Source organism: Schistocerca gregaria, chromosome 2, assembly GCF_023897955.1.
Source record: "Schistocerca gregaria isolate iqSchGreg1 chromosome 2, iqSchGreg1.2, whole genome shotgun sequence".
Lineage (NCBI taxonomy): Eukaryota > Metazoa > Arthropoda > Insecta > Orthoptera > Acrididae > Schistocerca > Schistocerca gregaria.
Genome location: NC_064921.1, coordinates 978591469 through 978599115, shown reverse-complemented (window position 1 = coordinate 978599115; position 7647 = coordinate 978591469).

Here is a 7647-nt window from a genome sequence, read left to right as displayed (position 1 = left end):
ACTTACGAAATTGTATTTTGTCTGTACTTTGTGAACTGTTCATACATTTTCGGAACCATTGTGATACTATGACAGCTTTGAATGACATAATTGGGTATGGGATCATGATTTTTAAAGTACAGTTGAGGTAGATGACACTTTTGACATGAGCAGAGAATTTTTTTTTAGGTTTTGAAGTTATTGGAAGAAGCTACGACGATTTTGAGATTTGGCTGAGGTTTCATGATGTTATGATGACGATGTGTATTACGCTGTTGCGGTATGTTTATGATCAATAAGCTGATGCTATATGAGTTATTTGGTTATGCTACGTATCTGTTATGATGAAATATTGAAGACGTGTCGACGAATATGTAGATGTGTAATAAGGTAAGGAATAATTAGTAGTGGTTAGGGACTCTGGTTTGTGAAAAAGGATGTTGGAAACCTAGAATCGTACTTTAAGAGTTATGAAATGTGTGTATATGCGTGAATGTATCACTATGCTGGTGAAAATTTTTTGGACACTATTATATTTAAAGGATTTTGTTTCTACAGATTTGTAACACAAATTCTCAACCTGTGAAAATATTTTTATATGAGACTGCCACTGTAGCGGAAACTGGTGTCGTAAATATTTCGGTAAGAAAGTTAAGTGACCACCTGCACGTAATGCGTCGTGGGCGCCCAGCTCGGCGACAGCCACCAGGAAACAAGCCATTAGTGTGTGCCTTTCAGAGGCACAAGAAAAAAAAAGGGAGGCCATTATCCTCGCTATTGACATTCCTTTGTAGAAAGCATCGCAAAAACGACATGCTCATTACTTGGAAAAGATACTTATTTACTTCTGCACACCTGACAATGACAAGAGTTGAGAGAATTTGTACTAACTTATGAAATGTCACATGACTATTGAATGATATTTTTATGCTTTGCCTTTCATAGTTGCTTATTTCATTTGATATCTGGTTTCCAGCTGTGTTGCATCATTGGTTTTGTAAAATAAAATTAAATGCATTTGCTAATGTGAACACTTTCTGTCAACAGATCTATTAAATAATTATTTTATGATCCACATTCTTCGAAAAAGGAGCTCTTGGAATGGAAAGAGCAATAAGAAGCGACTAATAACAGTAACTGTATATATAATTTTCTTTTCAAGTACTTGGTAATTTGTTGTAGCATTAGTTTTTGTGGTGCACCACATAGAAATTAAGATGTGATTATAACTTTCCCTTATCTGCATTGTTGTCTTTAGTATACTATTTTTTCTGCTTGTGGGTTTTTTCATGTTTAGATAAAAGTTATTACATTTACTGCCTCTTGCTTTGCAAATCTGCATTTTTTTGGGTCATTGCTGTTTGTGTTAATTTGTTTTGTGCTGCTGCATTGCGTCGTCCCTTAGTTTAGCATCTGAGCTCAGTAGCTTTAAGTTAGCTTAAGAGGGGGTAGACTATATAAGAAACTAACTATGATGAATTGAAAGAAAAGCATTGAGAAGCTATAAGAAAATGTTTGGGCCAAAAAAGTAGTGTACAGTGGAGGAAAAATATTTTTGAAAGAGGATGTGAACAGAATACAGAAAGCAGGTTTAGATAGGACTTTTTGGGAATAATGATGAACTAAGGGAGATCTCTATGCAAAATACTGCAGTAAAAGAAACCCTGTCCTTTCCTTTCGTATTATCCCTCTATGTGTTTATGTACCCTTGTGTATTTGTCTTTTTCCTGTCTTTATGTGTTTAGCTAATGAGATTTATGTTGTTGAATTTTTCAAATACCATGTTATTTTCTTTGTAAATATGTTCAGACATTATTTATTGTGTTTTGCTTTAATGTTCATGTGTGAAGTTGATGTTTCAAAAGTTATTCTGATCTTTTATGTATGTACTTACGTCGTAATTTTTGTAACACTGATGTATTAGCTATTTCGATTCTTTTGTAAAGCCTGTACTACTGCAAATGTTATCTGTATTGTTATGTTCTTCAAAGATGTATTTTGTACCTTTGTTGTTGCATTCTTATGTTATAAAATTGTAATTGACACCAGTTCATCAAATTAAGTAACTTGTAAATTACATTTCACTGCACACATTTCTGTTGGTCATAGTATATGTACAATATGTGAGAAGTAGGGACTTATAGTGTTTGCACGTGTGTTAATATTTCAGTAAGGGACTGGATAACAGCATTGCTGGTTGTAAGGACATTTCAAAAACAATATTTGTGAGTGCACAAGTGGTGGTTATGGACTTGCTATATTATCCACAAGACTCTTCAATGGTGTTTGTGCGCCTGCACAGTCAAACAGATGGCTGCTGGCCATCTCTACAAGGACTACAGTGGGTCTACACCTTTGATGACCCACCAATACCATTATTTCTACAAGGACTGCAGTGGGTCTGCACCTCTGGTGGCCCACCAATAGTAATCTCTACCAGGACTACAGTGGGTCTGCTCTGTGATGACCTACCTACCGATAGTCTTCAACGTCGACTGACTCTGCTGTGGCCCATTACCTGTCTGTATGTCAAGAGTCAGCACTGTCTGTCCGTTGGAAGGACAGCACTACTTCTTCAAGACTGCTTAGAAATCCACTACTTCCAAGTGCAATTTCTTTTATTGCTCAGACTTTGAGAAAAACACTGGAATTTTACTGTGATGAACGATCAGGACTGTCTTTATGGACTGTGAGAAAATTTTAGCTTTTGACCAACATTGTATCAATAAGTGTGTGTATTTCATATCTTTGTTATAGTAATTATGAAAAATTTTATCAAATCATTATAGGCCACTGCCCAAAACAATTTGTAAAAATTTTTTGTGGGGAGCATGGGGGCTATGTAAGTAGGCTATTTAGGTTTTCTTATTGGTAACGCCGCTTAGCGCTCGGTATGAAAAATCACTGGCTATGCTGTGCGCAGTCTGTGTTTAGTTTGCATTGTTGCCTGCCATTGTAGTGTTGGGCAGCGGCAGCTGGATGCTAACAGCGCGTAGCGTTGCGCCGTTGGAGGTGAGCCGCCAGTGGTGGACGTGGGGAGGGAGGTGGCGGAGTTTTGAAATTTGTAAGAATTGGTGTCATGAACTGCTATATATATTATGACTATTAAGGTAAATACATTGTTTGTTCTCTATTAAAATCTTTCATTTGCTAACTGTGCCTATCAGTAGTTAGTGACTTCCGTAGTTTGAATCTTTTAGTTAGCTGGCAGTAGTGGCGCTCCCTGTATTGCAGTAGTTCGAGTAACGAAGATTTTTGTGAGGTAAGTGATTTGTGAAACATATAGGTTAATGTTAGTGAGGGCCATTCTCTCGTAGGGATTTTTGAAAGTCAGATTGCGTTGCGCTAAAAACTTTTGTGTGTCAGTTTAAGCACAGTCGTGTATAAATTTTTCTAAGGGGACGTTTCAATACGGCTGTTAACTGTGTTAACAGGGAGCTGGGGAGAAGAGGGGTTACTGTTGGCAGAAACTAAATCTCATACACGTGCTGTGCCTGTTGATGCGATTGGGAGTCGTAGCCTACACCTGAATAGGAGGGGGAAGGATAGATTAGTTGATCTTCTGGCAAAAAATGTAAGGGGGGCCACATGCACTCAAGACAAAATAAATGTGATTACTGGAGTCAGAAGGAAACATTTTTTAAGTTAGTTAAATGATGATGATGTTAGCTAAATGATGATGTTGTGAGTGGTAATTCACAAGTTGCAAGTATTTTTAACAATCACTTTCTGAATGTACAGACAGAGAGTGTTGAAAGAGATTAAAACAGAACAGTGTCATAATGTCTATAGTAGTATCTAAAGAAATAAGCTTTGTGTGTTTCATCAGAACATTAGAGGACTGAGAAATAAGATAGATGAGCTTTTTGTATGCCTAGAAAATAGGGGTAAATTCGGAAGGTGTAGATGTTTTGTGTCTCTCTGAAAACCATGTAACTGCAGGGATGGAGAAGTTAAATTTAAGGGATTACAGATTAGCATCTTATTCAGTAGAGTCACCATGGAAAAAGGAGGAGTTGCTACTTATATAAAAACTGGACACAAAGTCAAAAATATTGAAACAAATAGTTTTTGTGTAGATCAGATCCTTGAAGCATGTGCTTGTGAGTTGCTACTGCAATATACTTCTATAGTAATTGTAACAATCTACAGATCGCCTCAAGGTAACTTTCAGCTTTTCATGAAAAACATTGAGGCATTATTGGGCTACCTGTCAGGCAAAAAGAAGAAGTTAGTGGTGTGTTGTGATTTTAGTGTAGATTTCTTAAAAGATACAGATAGGAAAAAGGAGTTAGATCTTTGGTTGTTTGTTACAATCTATTATCTGCTGTAAATTTTTCAACTTGTGTGCAGTAGGATATTAGGTCACTTATCAATAACATTTTAATAGACAGTGCTCAGGCAGAAACAATTAATGTGTACCCAGTTGTTAATGGGCTATCTGATGATGATTCACAGTTAATGGAAATAACACATATAGTACCTTACAGGATTCAGGCAGGTTCATACAAGGCAGGGAGGCTTAGTAATCCGAACAGGATACAGAGCTTTAAGTGCAGCCTAGAAGAGGAAGAATGGGATGAAGTACACACTAAAAATGATACTGATGGCAAATTTAATCTATTCCACCGTAAATTTGTCTCAATATTTGAGAGTTGCTTTTCGTAAACATTATCCAAAAACGACATGACAAAGTCAAGTAAGTCATGGATTACTAAGGGAATTAAGAAATCATGTAAGAGCAAGAGGGAAATACATGGGCAGGTCAGAATAAGTAAGGATCTGACGTTACTTGCTCACTACAAAAGATACTGTAATATTTTAAGGAAAGCCATTCAGAAGTCGAGAAGCTTATGTGTTCTGACAGAAATTAATAATATGGATAAAAGGATATGGAATATTGTCAAACAGGGGATGGGGCAACATGACAGTGCTCAGCATACCAAAGAAATAAAGCTAAATGATGATGTTGTGATAATTCACAAGTTGCAAGTATTTTTAACAATCAGTTTCTGAATGCGAAAGCAAAAATAGGGTTAAATGGTTCACTTGAATAAGCAAAAATAAATGTTAAAAATGTCATTTGCCAGGACTTTAGGCCTTTAGAAATAGCACCAATATCCTCCACTCAAATTAAGGGAATTATAAATATACTGAAAAACAAGAACTCATGGTGGTGTTGATGGAGTCTCTAACAGAATTTTGAAGTGTTGTTCTAATTTAATAAGTGGAGTCCTTGGGGACAGATGTAATGCTTCACTGGCACAGGGAAGTTTTCCAGACAGATTGAAATACTCAACTGTAAAACCTCTTCATAAGAAAGGGAACAAGAGTGACTTAAATAATTATGGACCAATCTCATTGCTGACTTCATTTTCTAAAATATATGAAAAAGCTATGTATTCAGTGTAGTCTCACGTTTAAGTAAAAATAATTTATTCAGCATATCACAGTTCGGATTCTGGAAGGGTTACTCGACTGAGTATGTTATCTACACATTTAGCCATCAAATAGTAGAAGCCCTAAATAACAAATTATCGCCAGTTGGTATTTTTTGTGATCCTCAAAGGCATTTGACTGTGTGGATCATGTCACACTCTTAGAAAAACTCAGGTTTTATGGAATTTAAGGCTATACACACAGCTGGTTTGAGTCATACTAAATGAACAGAAAGCAAAAAGTTGTGCCGAATAGCACAAATGACGTTTGTAGGGTGGAAAATTCTAGTGAATTGGGAGTTATCACAAAGTAAGTCCCACAGTGTTCAATTTTAGGTCCTCTGCTGTTCCTTATTCATGTGAATGACCTCTCACTTAACGTTCAGCAAGCAGAACTAGTACTTTTTGCAGATGACACAAGTGTTATAATAAATAACATTCCAGAAAAAGCAGCTGAAGATGTTGTTAAGGATGTCTTTCAAAGAAATATTAAGTGGTTCCCAGATAATGGACTCTCCCTTATTTTGGAAAAAAACTCATTATATACAGTTCTGTACATTGAATAGAGTCATACTGAAAATTGATGTAGCATATGAACAGGGCTCAGTTAACAGGTTAGATTTCTCCAAATTTTTGAGTGTTGACATTGATGACAACTTGAACTGGAAGAAGAATATTACTGAGCTCCTCAAACAACTAAGTTCAGCTTCTTTCACTCTTTGTACAATCACTAGTCTTGGTAATAAATAGATCAGCCTCCTAACTTACTTTGCATATTTCACTCAATAATGTCTTACGGAATAGTTTTCTGGTGTAACTCACCACTCATACATAAAGTATTGATTGCACGAAAGAGAGCTGTGAGATTAAGTAATTGTGTTTACCCAAGAACGTCATGTAGGCACCTTTTCAAGGAGTTAGGAATTTTAACTGCACCATCAGAGTACATATATTCTTTAATGAAGTTCATTACTAATAATCCATCTCAATTCGCAAAGAACAGTGATGTTAATATGTACAACACTAGAAGGAAAAATGACCTTTCCATTCCGTTATTGAAGCTATCAGTTGCTCAAAAAGGAGTACATTATTCATCGACAAAAATCTTTGATCATTCGCCCAACAACATAGTGTCTGGCAGGCAGCAGATCAAGTTATAAATTTAGCTTAAAATCATTTCTTTTGGACAACACCTTCTACTTCATGGACGAGATTTTGTTTCAGAAATGGTAAAAAAAAGATTGTATCTCTAAATGTAGTTGCATGTGTAGAACTAAAAATTTCAGTAATATTAATATTAGCACTATTCATGTGTGTATATATATCTTGTAATCTGACCTGTTCCACATCATATCGATAAAATAACTGGGAAAATGAACTACAGAACATGACATAAATAAAACTAAACTAAACTAAACTAAAACTGTGTACAGTGTTTCATGTTCCATGTGAACCATACTTACTGTATGGAATTACTCACTGGGGAACGCCAACAGCAATAACACAGAAAGAAATTTTGTATTTCAAAAATTGTCGTTAGAACCATTCTGATTTAAAAAACTGTCTCGTCCAGTCCTTCCTTCCACAATCTAAAAATATTGACTTTATCAACAATTTACATACATAAAACAATAATTTCATTAATGAAAAACAATACATTACTAGAAAAAATGCAGATGTTCAGTCATATGGTACAAGTAATAAAGGCAACATGAGAAGTACAACTCACAGACTGAGAACTGCTGATAATGTTCCTCAGTACTCAAACGTACAGGCGATAAAACATCTTCTAAACAGTGTACGGGACAGTGTGAGTGCAAGTACATACAAGGAATTTCTAAAGGACTGCTTAATGATAAAAGAATTTTATACTTTAGAAGAGTATATATGTAAAGAATAATGAATGCTGTGGTATGAATGTATTGTAATCAACTGAAACTATTGCAATATGATGATTCAGAGTATGTTCTTTCATACTGTAAAATGCAGGCTACATATTTTAAGATATTAGGTTAAGTTTTCCTGTCTTAAGAGCACTCTTACAAGTACAAACGCTACACATAACATAATCAAATGGACCAAATGAAAATCAATCAGTCAATGTATAATTTAGTACAGGCATTTTCCAAACAATCCTAAAGAGAAACTGTAAAACCACTTTCAAAAAAGGTTGATACATAAGACAAATAAAATTACCTTTCACTGTTATCTAGCTTCTCTAAAATAGAAG